A 13,686-nucleotide genomic window follows, 5' to 3' on the forward strand; every position below is an offset into this window, starting at 1 on the left:
GTTCTTCCATCGGAGGAAATGGATATATCAACCACGAAGGACTTGTGACACTGTCCAACATGTGGTAGCATGAACAAATGTTGAGAGTGATGTGGCCAAGTATGTTACTACTGTGGGTATATACAATATTCACAAATATTAATGTTTCTTCATGCATGTATTGAAAAACAAAGGTCGTGATGGTTGCATATTCCAAAACGCACGGGAAGAGGAAATGGTAATTAAATGTTACCGTCGCAATGCACAATTACTGCAATCACTCCCACCAGCGTTAATTTAATATATTTCATAAATTTTAATTTTAACAGATTTTGTTATTTGTTAATAGTAATGACTATTTCTAATCCTATTTTTATAATTACACTAATTAGATATGATCATATTATAAATTTAAATTGCATACTAATTTCATCAGTATAATATAAAATGAAGAAAAAAAATATGAACTATAGGCACCATTAATTACTAATATCCATTATTCCGAAGAATAAGACATTTCCAATATGTATTGTGGATAACAGGAAATGGCAATCATATGTTATATTTTTAGTGTTAAGGATAACCCCAACTACTCCGAGTATCTTTCGTATTGTCTACTTTGAGCATAGTCATATCATTCTCTTCCCTATCTTATATACCCATAATCATATCATTCCATTTCTCAGTCAATAGGAGACTTTGTTTGTATTCTATTTACAAACCCAACAATCCTCCCCGAACAAAGTACCACCAAGCCTCCCCTTAAATAGTTACTCATCTATCTACTCTCGGGCCTGAACGAGAACTTGCTCTTATCCAAGACTTCCGCCATACCTTGAATAGAGCACACCCACAAATTATACCTCCGAAGCTTATCACTTCTTTGTTCGGCACCTAAAGATTTGACCGACACCGCTAGGTTTAGAGCATACCTATGTTAAGTTTTCTTTCTTGATGTAGCGACTAAACTCTTTTAATCTCTTTTTCATGAGGAGGGATCAAGAGAGAAATCACACAACAAACACTTTGATTTTACGTGGTTCAACCCGAAGGTCTAAATCCATGGAGGAACGACTCACATTCACAGATTTATTCACACCAAGAAGAAAGATTACGGCCCTAGTTTTCTCTCTTAATCTCACAGCGTAAAAATTCCCTCTCTCTCGACTTCTTCTTTTTCTCTCATCCAGAAATCTCTCTGTTTTTCTATTATACAGTAATGGTATTTATGAGTTTCAGGAGGTTGAGAAATACATGGGATATCAGTAAACTAACAAACGGTTGGGGCCGTTGCACAAGAAATCTTCTTACTTGAAGCTGGAAATTAAGTACCAAAAATTTAACAAATCTCCACCTTGGTACTTGATGATTCAGCTTTGATTCAGCTACTGTGAGTCTCCCTCAATTTTCTTTTTAATGCTTCAGCCATTCTCAATGTGTAGGAACTTAATGCAAAACTCCAATTTACTTCTGCTTACTGGTTTAGTAAATATATCTGCACCATTTTCTTCTGTTGATACTTTAATGAGTACATACTCCACCTGATTTATAATGCATCTCTAATAAAATGGAGTCGAATATCGGTATGCTTTGTTCTTTCATGGAAGGCTTGATTCTTAGAAAGAAGTACTGCACTTTGACTATCACTCATCAGCTTGCATGTTAAGTTCTTTTCACACATATATGATATAATTCTTGTCAGCCACATAGCTTCTTTTAAACCTTCAGTTATAGCCATGTATTTTGCTTCCGTGGTTGATAAAGCAATCACAGTTTGTATGGTGGATTTCCAGCTGATGGTGTTTCCGTTTAGAGTAAAGACAACCAGAAATTGGATCCTCTTCGATCTAAATCTACTGCATAGTCAGCATCCACGTATCCAATCAAGTTTCATTCTATACCGTCCTAACAAACTCTCCTCCCAATTTATTCACATGGCTATGGCCCATTTCTCACTCCTGGCCGTTACACACCTAATTACCCTTCTTACCCCTCATATTATATGTCATCACTATAGGAGGCCTAACAATATCACTTTTATTTTTCTTGAAGAGTCATCGACAATCGATAGAAAATACTTAGCACCCCATGTGAATCTACTAGACTGTTTGTTAAGGACAACGGTACTCCGAGTATCTTATGTATCTTCACAATGGTATGATATTGTTCGCTTTGGGCATAGCCCTCACGGTTTTGCTTTTGGTTTCACCCAAAAGACCTTATACCAATATAGATAATTGTCCTATATTATATACCCATGATCACCTTCTTCCCTAGCCAATATGGGACTTTGTTTGCAATCAACTTATTACAAACCCAACAATCCTCCCCTCGAACAAAGTACCACCGAGCCTCCCCTCAAGTAGTCACTCATCCATCTACTCTCGGAGATCAAACGAGAGCTTGCTTTTATCGAAGGCTTTAGGCACACCTTGACAGAGCACACCCACGGATTACACCATGACCACACCTTTCGAGGCTCACCACTTTTTTGTTCGGCACTCGAGGATTCACCGACACAGCTAGGTTTAGACCATGGCTCTGATACCACTAGTTAAGGATAACGGTACCCCTCGTACCCCACGTGTCTCCACAATGGTATGATATTGTCCGCTTTGGGCATAACCCTCACAACTTGCTTTTGTTGAAAGCCTTTGACTACAAGCCTTGCCTTGTACCTTTTGCTGCCGTCGGGCTCCTGTTTGATTCTATATACCCATTTATTCTACAAAGCTTTCTTACCTCTTGGTAACTCAGCAAGTTGTCATGTTTGATTGATCATTAGAGAATTCATTTAATCTTTCATGGCTAATTCCCACTTAACAGAGTCTTCCAACTGAACCGCCTCTTCATAACATTCATGTTCACCTCTGTCGGTCAGTAAAATATAATTCAATGTAGAGGAATACCTCTGTGGTGGTCTAATTGTTCTGCTAGATCTTCTAATTGTTGGTGGTGGTGTTCTCTGAACCTAATCAGTTTCCGCAACTGGTTCATCAGATTCCACAACCTGTTCATCAGATCCCACAGCTGTTTCTTCAGGAGTAATTATATTCTGATCTTCAATCTCTATTGTTTTAGTCTCAACCTCAGGAGAACTTATATACTGAGTCTTCTTTGTGCTTTCATCTAACTCTGTCTTTCCTAAATCAACTTTATTTATGTCTTTGTATAAGACTTTCTCATTGAAGATCATGTTCTTGCTTATGATAATCTTCTTGTTTTGGTCATCCCAAAATCTGTAACCCATCTCAGCTCCACCATATCCAATAAAGAAACATTTCTTGGATTTGGCATCCAATTTACTCCTGTTTGCAGCATCAATGTGAAGGTAAGATACACAGCCAAAAACTTTTAGATGGGAAAGGTTTACCTATTTACCAGTCCAGACTTCTTCAGGCAATTAGAAGTCTAGTGATGTGGTCGGACACCTATTGATCAGATTGGTCGCACAATTGATTGCCCAAAACATCTTAGGCAATTCTGCATGTATTCTCATGCTCCTAGCACGCTAATTCAGCGTCCTGTTCATTCTCTCTACCACACCGTTCTGCTGTGGTGTCCCTGGAAGAGTCTTTACCATCACAATTCCACTGTCTTCACAATATTTCTTGAATTCCCTATTAACATACTCATCACTATTATCTGACCTCAAGCTTTAGATTTTTAGGCCTATCTCATTCTTTACCATAGCCTTCCATGTTTTGAAAACAAAAAACACATCAGATTTATGTTTAATAAAATAAGTCCATACCCTCCTGCTTGAGTCATCTATGAAAGTTACATAGCATCTGGAACCTCCAATGGAAGAAACTTGAGAAGGCCCCCACGCATCGGTGTGAACCAACTCCAATTTTGTAGACTTTGGCGTTGAATCTGTCTTTGAGAAACTGACACGACTCTGTTTCCCAAATATGCATCATTCGCATAACTTGTGTTCCACTTCTTTAAGTCCTTCTAGCTTCCCTGTAGAGTGAAGAATTTTCATACATTTTTCACCCATATGTCCCAGCCTACTGTGCCATAATTGGGTCTGACTCGAATGATCTACAACAGCTATCATATCTGTTGTTGTCGTTGACATACAAAGTTCATAACTTTCTTCCTCGAGCGATCACCATGGAACCCTTTGTAACTTTCCAGTTTCCTTGATCGAAGGATATTTCACATCCTTCACTATCTAGCTGCCCTACGGAAATCAGGTTCTTCATCATATTCTGAACATGACGTACCTCGCGAATCTTCAGTGGTACGTCATTTTTAAATTAACGTCACCAATCCCTGATACACTTTTCCATGATTTCCTGCAACATAATTCTCAAGAATGTCACGTTGTCCTCCCCTAAAGTAGTCACTCATTCGTCTACTCTCGGCGATCAGAAACGAGAGTTTGCTCTTATCCAAGGATCAAAGATGCAACACAACCTTGATAGAGCACACCCACGAATTACACCATGACTACACTTTCTGAGACTCACCACTTCTTTGTTCAGCACTCGAGGATTCACCGACACAGCTAGGTTTAGACCATGGCTCTGATACCGCTTGTTAAGGAAAAAGGTACCCCTCGTACCCCGAGTATCTCTATAATGGTATGATATTGCCGCTTTGGGCATAGCCTTCATGACTTTGCTTTTGGTTTCCACCCAAAAGGTCTCATACCCATGAAGATAATTGTCCTATATTATATACCCATGATCACCTCCTTTCCTAGCCAATGTGAAACTTTGTTTGCAATCAACTTACAAACCCAACACTGTCTTTCCAAATATGCAGAGTTCAAATATGCGGTGTTCACTTAGAAAAGAGATGAGATTTATATGTTACCTCAAAAATGAGAAAATAAACGTCAACTCTCCCAGAATGCGTATATTTTATCCGGCATGCATATATTTAGTTTATGTGAATGCCAACTATTATAATATGCTTGATTTATGCTAAGTATAATTTCTCTTTGTTCCTAGTATCTTTTTTACTTCCCCTAAATCTTCTAGTTCAAACTCAGTTTTGATACATTCTTTTACATCTCTAAGATCTCTTCTATTTTTACCAGCTAGCAACGTATCATCGACATATAAGAGAAGATAAATGTCATTCTTATGAGCTAACGTTTTTATATAAAAGCAACTGTCAAGGCACTTTAGATAAAACCAATTTTTGTAATAAACTTAACAAATCTACAGTACCTGTACATGGAGTATGTTTTAACTCACAAAGAGCTTTAGTATACCTGATTTTTTTGGCCCTTTTGTTCATATCATTCGAGATGCTTTATAAAAAAATTTCTGCCAAGTGTCCATGTAGGAAAGCTTTATTGACATCGAGTTAATCAAGTTATAGTTCTTTTTGAGTCACCAAAGATAAGAGCATTCAAATAGAGGTGTGTTTTACCACTGGAGAGAAGATTTCTATATAGTCAATGCCCTCTATTTGAGTTAATTCCTTTGCAAACAATCTCGCTTTGTATCTTGGTTGTTGAACTCCAAGAATTCCTTCCTTGTATTTATAAATCCACTCTGATACTAGCTATAGGTTTATAGCCCTTTGGGAGAGGAACTAGAGTCTGGGTTTTATTTATTTCGAGCGATTGCATCTTTCTGCAAAGCTGAGAGGTTTAATGGCATTTAGTGTGTGAGCTACATTTAAGGCATTGCTACAACACTATTGAATCCCCATATCTAGTTGGGGATGAAAATTTGCCTTCTTTTTGATAGGAACCAATTTTATTTATACCACATCACCAAATCAAGGGAAAATTCGAGAGATCCCTGCTCTCCTAAAATCTCAACAGAGTCAGAATACTCAAGGTAACAAAAAGCATAAAGAAGAGAAACGTCCCACCCCTCCTTTTATCTACTATACTCGACCCCCTAACTAACAATATTCCCTTGGGCCCACAACGTTCCTAAGGATAGACAGCAAGGCAAACGTCTCCTAATTCGTACGCGCCCCTTCTAATGTCTTCTTTCGAGCATACACCTTGGTGATCGGGGGTCTATCACTACCCGCCCCCAAAGAGCCACCTTGTCCTCAAGGTGAAAATCTGGAAATTGTGACGAAATCAAGGTACAGGTTTCCCAGGTTGCATCACCTGCTGTACTTCCTTCCCAATGGATGACAACTTCAACCTCACCCTCTTATTGTGGAGACTGCCGCATGCCTAAGATTGCCATGGGTCGAAACTGGACTTTGAGATCCGGGGACAACGAAGGGGGAATAGGGAACAGAGGAAGATTACCGCCTGAAGCTGCTCGGAGTTGGGAGACATGGAAAACGAGATGAATGGAGACGCCCTCAGGAAGTGCTAGGCGATAAGCCACCATGCCTACCCGTGTCACAATCTGAAAAGGGCCAATGTACCTTGTGTTGGGTGTGTTGCCCTAAACTCGTAGTTTGTATTTTGTAAAAACAAATGTCTATTTAATAAAGTTTTATTCAATAACTTTGTTGTTGAATCATAGCTTTGCATTGTCCAAAATTCAATAAACTAAACATCCAAGGTTATTTTTGATGTAATCAGGACAATATATATACTGGGTATATAGTTGATATACGGGGTATATATTTGATATACCCCTGATATATGAATGGATAATGTCCCGTGAATAACCTAAAGGGTCTATAGTATATGGATAAGGCTGGGTACCTTATCCTGGCAACACTATGGATACGGCCCACTCTGTAAAGGTTACAGACGACTCGATCCAGGTCGTTCGTGTGGAGACATGCGAGTGGGGGTATCCTATACAATGAGTTTGTATAAGATCGCACCACGAAATAGGCAATCTTTAGATGTAACACCGTTAACTAATAGGTTGCTATTTCTTAGGATGACCAGACAACTCATTCTCAATCTTGAGTGAGTTATGGACTCCTGCCCGTGAGGGCTTGTCCTTTGATCTGTATGGGTGAGAGTGGCTCGAGTCGTCAACTTAACATTCCTACCATTTTGGGGACGAGACCGAGTGGGGAGCTGGGAACATAACTTCACAAGATGAAATTCACTCCTCCCCAACTTTAGGGGAGTAGATGAGTGTTCCCTTAAATGCTGACTCCGGGACTTGAACAAGGGGCCCCACCCTCTCATTGGCCGAGAGGGACTTCCGGTCATTGGTTGGACCATAACCGGGTTGTTCATTAGAGGAGCAGTGGTGTTTAAGGATAAAGATGTAACTCAGGGATAAAACGGTAATTTGACCCAACTTGAGTTACGAACGCTCGTGAAAGATTGACTCGTCATTAATGGTCGTATATCCATGGACACGAAAACATTCTGCAGTGAGAAGAGTGCAACTGCGGGTCTTTAGTGGAATGACTCGTAGTTAACGAATCTAGATTAACTCGATCAATGAGTTTGACCGATTAATCTTGCATCGTTGTAGCTTCGGATCTGTAGGTCCATTAGGTCCCCTTGCTGGCTCATAACGGGTAAAACGAGGATCAAGGTTTTGGAAGAATTTGAATTGTTCAAATTACTTAAGGGATTATATGTATATTGATACATTATAATATATAGTTAATTGTAAATTAAAACTATAGGTTATATGAGAGAAATGTTTTAGAATATGATTCTAATTTTATAATAAATAATTAAGTGTTAATTATTTATGTATATATATACTTATTAATTATTAATTGGATTAATAATTAATTATATTTATTAATTAATTAATTTGATTAATTAATTATATATATATATTAATTATGATATATATATATTATATATATTAATTATGATATATATATTATATATATTATTATTTATTAATAATAATAATAATAATATTATTATTAAACTCCCCTGCAAAATTGCAGGGGAGTGGGAGGTTTTGTGACGTGGGGAGAACGGAAGAGGAGGTGTTACAGAACAAGAAAACAACTCTCATCCAATTTCTCTCAAAACTCTTTCAATCTCTCCCTCTCTTCGATCAAGGTGCTACCACAAGCACGATCCCGAGACCCAAGAGGATAGCGAGGAAGACGTAGTGGTGGTGTTCGTGGGAAACCGTAGAAGAAAAGTTCTTCAAAGGTATTTGGTTTCCCCTATATTTTTCTTCTTTGAAATTCGATTTTGTATCCCGAAAATCAGCAACGAAAATCCGCTTCCGCTCTGGGATTCACATCCCTTATTCACCTTGGTGCCAATTTCGGGTGGGCATGTTTCAGCAAGGTAGACTGCCGGTAAGGACGAAGCTTGACATATACCCAATCATCAATGTGAAACTCAACATCACGACGCTTACCATTAGCGGCGGCGACCATCCATTGTTGGGCCGATGCCAACGATGACTTTAGGGTGGCTAGCATCAAATCACGTTTCCGAGGCTGGAGATCTACTTCGGCAACGACTGAAGAATCTTCCGTGTAAGGGATTAATCTAGGGGGCGGCCATCCATACACAACTTCGAAGGGAGTCATTTGGGTGGCCGAGTGATAAGAAGTGTTATAGCTAAACTCAGCCCACGGGAGCCATTTCGCCCATTTCTTCGGAGATTCCATAGTGAAACAACGAAGATAACTCTCAAGGCCCCGATTAACTACCTCAGTCTGACCATCGGTTTGTGGGTGGTACGTCGTGCTCCGTTTCAGCTGTGTTCCCAGATGTTTAAATGGTTCCTCCCAAAACAAACTAGTGAAGACCTTGTCTCGGTCCGACACGATGCTCCGCAGCACCCCATGTAAACGTACGATTTCTTTCAGAAAGATGGCAGCCACAGAGATGGCCGTAAAGGGGTGTGTTTAAGGCCAAGGAAGTGGGCATATTTAGAGAGTCTGTCCACTACAATCAAAACGGTGTCGAACCCTTCGAACTTGGGCAATCCTTCCACGAAATCCATCGAGATGTCCTCCCATATCATATTCAATATGGGTAATGGTTGGATAAGGCCGGCCGGGGCTAAAGACAGATGCTTTGCTTGCTGACAAACGGAACAATCCGCCACAAAACTTTTAACCTGCGCCTTCATCCCACGCCAATAAACCTCCCGCACAACGCGCTGATACTTTTTTAACGATCCGCCATAGCCTCCCACGGGTCCAGCATGGAATTCTTGTAGTAGCAGAGGAATAGTAGGGGAATTAGGGGGTAGCACCAACCTACTGAGATAAAGGAGAAGGTCCCCTTGGATGGAATAACCTACTGGGTATGGAGCTCCCTCGCGAATAGCTGTCCGTATAGCGCGAAGCTCTGGGTCATTATTCGTCTGATCATCGAACACAGCCACATTCACACCCCGTGCCACACTCAAGACACCTAATTCCATTGCTGCCGGTAATCGGGATAACGCATCAGCAGTTGAATTTTCGAGTCCCCTCTTATATTCGATGTCGAAATCATAGCCCAGAAGCTTAGCTATCCACCGTTGATATTCTCCGACAATGACCCGTTGTTCAATTAAGAACTTAAGGCTTTTTTGATCTATACGGACGGTAAACCTTTGGCCCAACAAATACGGGGGCCACTTCTGGACGGCTAACACGATGGCTATTAGCTCACGCTCATACACCACTTTTAAGCGTCGAGTGGGGGAAAGGGCTTGGCTAAAAAATGCAAGCGGACGCTTGTTTTGCATCAAGACAGCACCCACGCCTACGCCTGAAGCGTCAATTTCGAGCACAAAGGGCTTGGAAAAGTCGGGAAGACCGAGGACAGGGACGTTCAACATAGTTGACTTCAGTTGCTCAAAGGCTCGCTGTGCTGTGTCGTTCCATGCAAAACCCTCTTTCTTAAGTTGTTGAGTTAACGGCAAAGCAATACTACCATAATGAGCAACAAACCGCCTATAATATCCTGTCAAGCCCAGAAAACCACGTAGTTGCTTCACAGTCTTGGGGGGAAGCCAATCTTGCATGGCTGCCAATTTTGATGGGTCGACGGCAACCCCTTCCGCAGATACGAAGTGGCCCAAATACTCAATTTGGTGCACAACAAAACAGCATTTTTTTGCATTGGCCACCAGCTGGTTGTCCTGCAATATTTGAAGAACAGAGGCTAAGTGGGAGGCATGGTCCTCTACTGTCGAGCTATAGATTAAGATGTCATCGAAGAACACCAACACAAACTTCCTCAAGTGTGGTCGTAGTAAATCATTCATAATGGACTGGAATATTGATGGGGTGTTGTAGAGTCCAAAAGCATAACCAGGAACTCGTAGTGGCCCTCGTGAGTACAAAAAGCTGTTTTGTGCACATCCAAAGGATCAACTCGTATCTGGTGGTACCCCAACTTTAGGTCAATTTTCGAAAAAATTGTAGCCCCATACAATTCGTCTAAGAGCTCATCCACAACCGGGATCGGAAAGTTATCCGGAATAGTGGCCTGATTTAAAGCCCGGTAGTCCACACAAAAGCGCCAACTGTTATCCTTCTTTTTAACCAACAACACCGGACTTGAGAACACACTTTGCTTGGCTGAATAATCCCCGCCATGAGCATTTCAGTTACCAACCGCTCGATTTCGTCCTTCTGGAACTGCGGGTATCGATAAGGTCGGACATTGACGGGTCCCGTTCTCGGTAATAATTCAATATTGTGATCACGGCACCGACTCGGGGGTAGAGTATTGAAGGGTGAAATACCCTGGAGTGTAGATTCAAGACGTTCTGTACTAATAAGGGCAACATACTCCACTCTGTAGCTATAGGATCCCCTGATGAACATTCACTGTCAGGAGAAATAGCATTGAGTTCGACGAGGATCCCCTGTCCTTCCCCCCAACGGCCTTCATCATGGATTTCAAGGAAACTTGAGATTTCACAAGGCTACAGTCTCCTTGCAGATGAATTCTCCATTCCCAAGCTGAAAGTCCATCTCAGATGAACGCCAATCGCATTGAACCTTCCCAAGTGTCATCAACCACTGGACGCCAAGGATAACATCTGCGCTCCCTAAGGAAATGGGGAGAAAATCGTTAATGATAGTGAGATCGGAGAGAGATAGAACCAGACCTTTGAATACTCCCGAGGCTCGCACGGAATTCCCTGTTCCCAAAATTATACCATAGTTGGGGGAGGGTGAGAGGCAGGTTTGGAACATGTCTGCCGTTTTGTAGTAATTTCAATGAACCATATTTCATTTTTTTTAGAGAAACAGTACCAATTCCAATTAACTTACAGATGTCAGTAATATCTTAAAGTCATAAAGATTCTTACTCAGTGTTCTTGAACCATCCATGTACGTAAAAAAATTCTCCCTTCAATTACACTTTATTCGGCAAATATTTGGCTAGAAATATTGCATCCAATTTCTTCCTAACTTCATAGGTTACTAAGATGAATTACCTGTCTTAGTACACTATCACTGAGATTTAAAATTATCATTCTGAAGGCAGCTTCATTTCAATCTTAAATATTGCTATAGCCATGGATTAATTCGTTCTCTGCTCTGTGAGATATTAATATTTTAACCAACGTTCTAATACCAATTTGTTGGATCGATTGAATCTCACATGCAGTCTAGTTTATACTTTTCAGAGAAGGAAGTAGAATATGAGGCAAGGTAAATGAAGATGAATACAAATTTAAGTGGTTTAGCCAAAATTGGCCTACATCCACACTATAAGGGCAGGTATCTTTACTTCTTTGATAGATTGATCTTACAAAGTTAGTTTTTCAATCCCTCTCTCGCAGAAAATAGAGGATTATATACTGTTCATCTTTATAGATCTTGATTACAAGGTGTAAGAAATATTTTTACCCAGCTTCTAGTTGGTTTTGATGCAGTAAAAATTACATGTTACATGAAGTGAAGCAACTTTAAAATGACGTAAATGAAGACAACTTTTTTTCTTTTAAAAATGCTCGTTTCTAAGGATTGAAAAGAAAAAAAAAAGAAAAGAAATTTTTGAAACGGGATATGAGATTTAAAGTAAAAGAAATAAAGAGATGAGCATACCGTCTCTTTAAAAAGAGATTACGTGGCTAGTTTGTATCAAGAGATGACCTAGCATTGAAAGGTAGCATAATGTTGTCTCTTCGATAATGTTTAAAAAATAGTTTGTCAAGTAGAATATTTTAAAAATAACTTTAATTTTTGTAATATTAAAAAGAAATCATAGAATCGTCTCTGACAACTCATAAGACTTTCGGCAAGTCTAAAATCGAAAAAATTCCATGGCTACTAATAAAACCTAGCATAGTTTGTAAATAAGTTAAAAAGAAACTATATATTTTCATAAAAAATGTTATATTAAAAAAACCCCAGGGAGGAACTCGAAGAAGAGAATTTTTTTTTTTTTTTTAAGTTTTGGGGAAAATTACATTCTTGGTCGTAGAGATTTGAGATGGATGACTGATGTCTATTTAAGTTTCAAAATGAAAACTCTTAGAAGTTTTGAACATACGATCTCAACGAAAGAAGTAGATGTCGATTTTCGCTAAACTATGTTCATGTTAGCATTACTTACTTTATTTAATTTTAAATGAAATAATTTTTTATTTGAATTTATTATAATGGCAGATCCAAGATTTTATGGGAGGGAGACACAAATGCCTATAAACATAATGAAAAAAATCAACTTTTAAGACGGTACTTAACAATGTTTATCAAGTTGCATCTTACGCTTGAATAACTATTGTAATGTTGACTTTAAAATTTAAAAAATGTTGCAAATTTTTTTCTTCAATAAATTCTCATTAGAAAATTTGTTGAAAAAATATTCTGGTTAGAAAACATATATTTTTGGTATGAAATTAATATGATTTAGACAAAGATGACACCAGAATTGGTTTGTTTGGTTTAAATTTTTAAGTTTTGACTGAGTTAACTAATGAAGGATTTTATCGATTAATAAAAGGATTAATAAAATTTAATTTGGAAAACTTGATTTTTTTTAATTAGTGAAAAATTTTGTAGATTTCTTTTTGTTTCAATTAATGAGCGGATTAGATAGGATTGAATAGTAAGGTATAAAAATCATGACAAGGTAATGCATTTAAATTTATTAAAAGAAATTTGGTTTATGATACAAACTTCATTTGAAAAATTTTGTCACAAAAAAAAAAACTAAACGTAAAATTAGTTATTTTAAATGAAAAATATATTTCATTTATCACAAAATATATTTTAAAAAACTATAATCGACTAAAATATTTAGAACAAATATAAAATAAGATTTAAATCTTTTCTAAACCTCAATAACAAAAAACTTGTCTTTAAAAATAAAAAAAACGACACTTTTTCCTAATTTTTATATACTAAAGTATCACTTTTAAACGTTTAAGAATGATAGAATCAAAGTAATTGCTGGCGAAAACATATTCAACGGCTTTGAGGTATGAGAGATTAGAACACTAGACTCTCCCATGTAGGAACGATTTAAGGTATGAGTTTTTACATTTTCATATACCTAGACTCTTATCGTATTTCTTTTGGTCGGATTGTTGAATCAAATGAGACTTATGATAATTATTCGAAGAAAAAAAAAGAAGCTAGTAGGGGTGTGCAACAAAACCGATCAAGCCGATAAAACCGACAAATCGAGCCGAACCGAACCGATTTTTGTGTTCTCATGTTACTTTGTTTTGCTCTTCAATTTTACAAAATACGTTATCAATAGGGAACTCTGTCATTTTTTTCCGATAAAAGTAAATCTTAAAGGTAGGTTATTTGTTTTTCTTTTCCCATGTTTTTTTCGTGTTTGGTATATATTAAATTTCTAATATAAATATATTTCTTTGTGTTAGTATTACCATGACAAACCTTACCAAA

General features: G+C 38.3%; 1 long non-coding RNA gene across 1 annotated transcript; it reads left to right on the plus strand.

Annotated features, from left to right (window-relative positions):
- Positions 1–441: 441 nt before the first annotated feature.
- LOC148208529 (uncharacterized) lies at positions 442–11,713 on the plus strand. Its single transcript, XR_015787225.1, has 3 exons — positions 442–1,124; positions 1,219–1,369; positions 11,437–11,713. It is a non-coding gene; the product is annotated as an uncharacterized LOC148208529 (long non-coding RNA).
- The last annotated feature ends 1,973 nt before the right edge of the window (positions 11,714–13,686 follow it).

Source organism: Momordica charantia (assembly GCF_013281855.1).
Source record: "Momordica charantia cultivar OHB3-1 chromosome 10 unlocalized genomic scaffold, Mcharantia_2.0 BLBB01000010.1, whole genome shotgun sequence".
Lineage (NCBI taxonomy): Eukaryota > Viridiplantae > Streptophyta > Magnoliopsida > Cucurbitales > Cucurbitaceae > Momordica > Momordica charantia.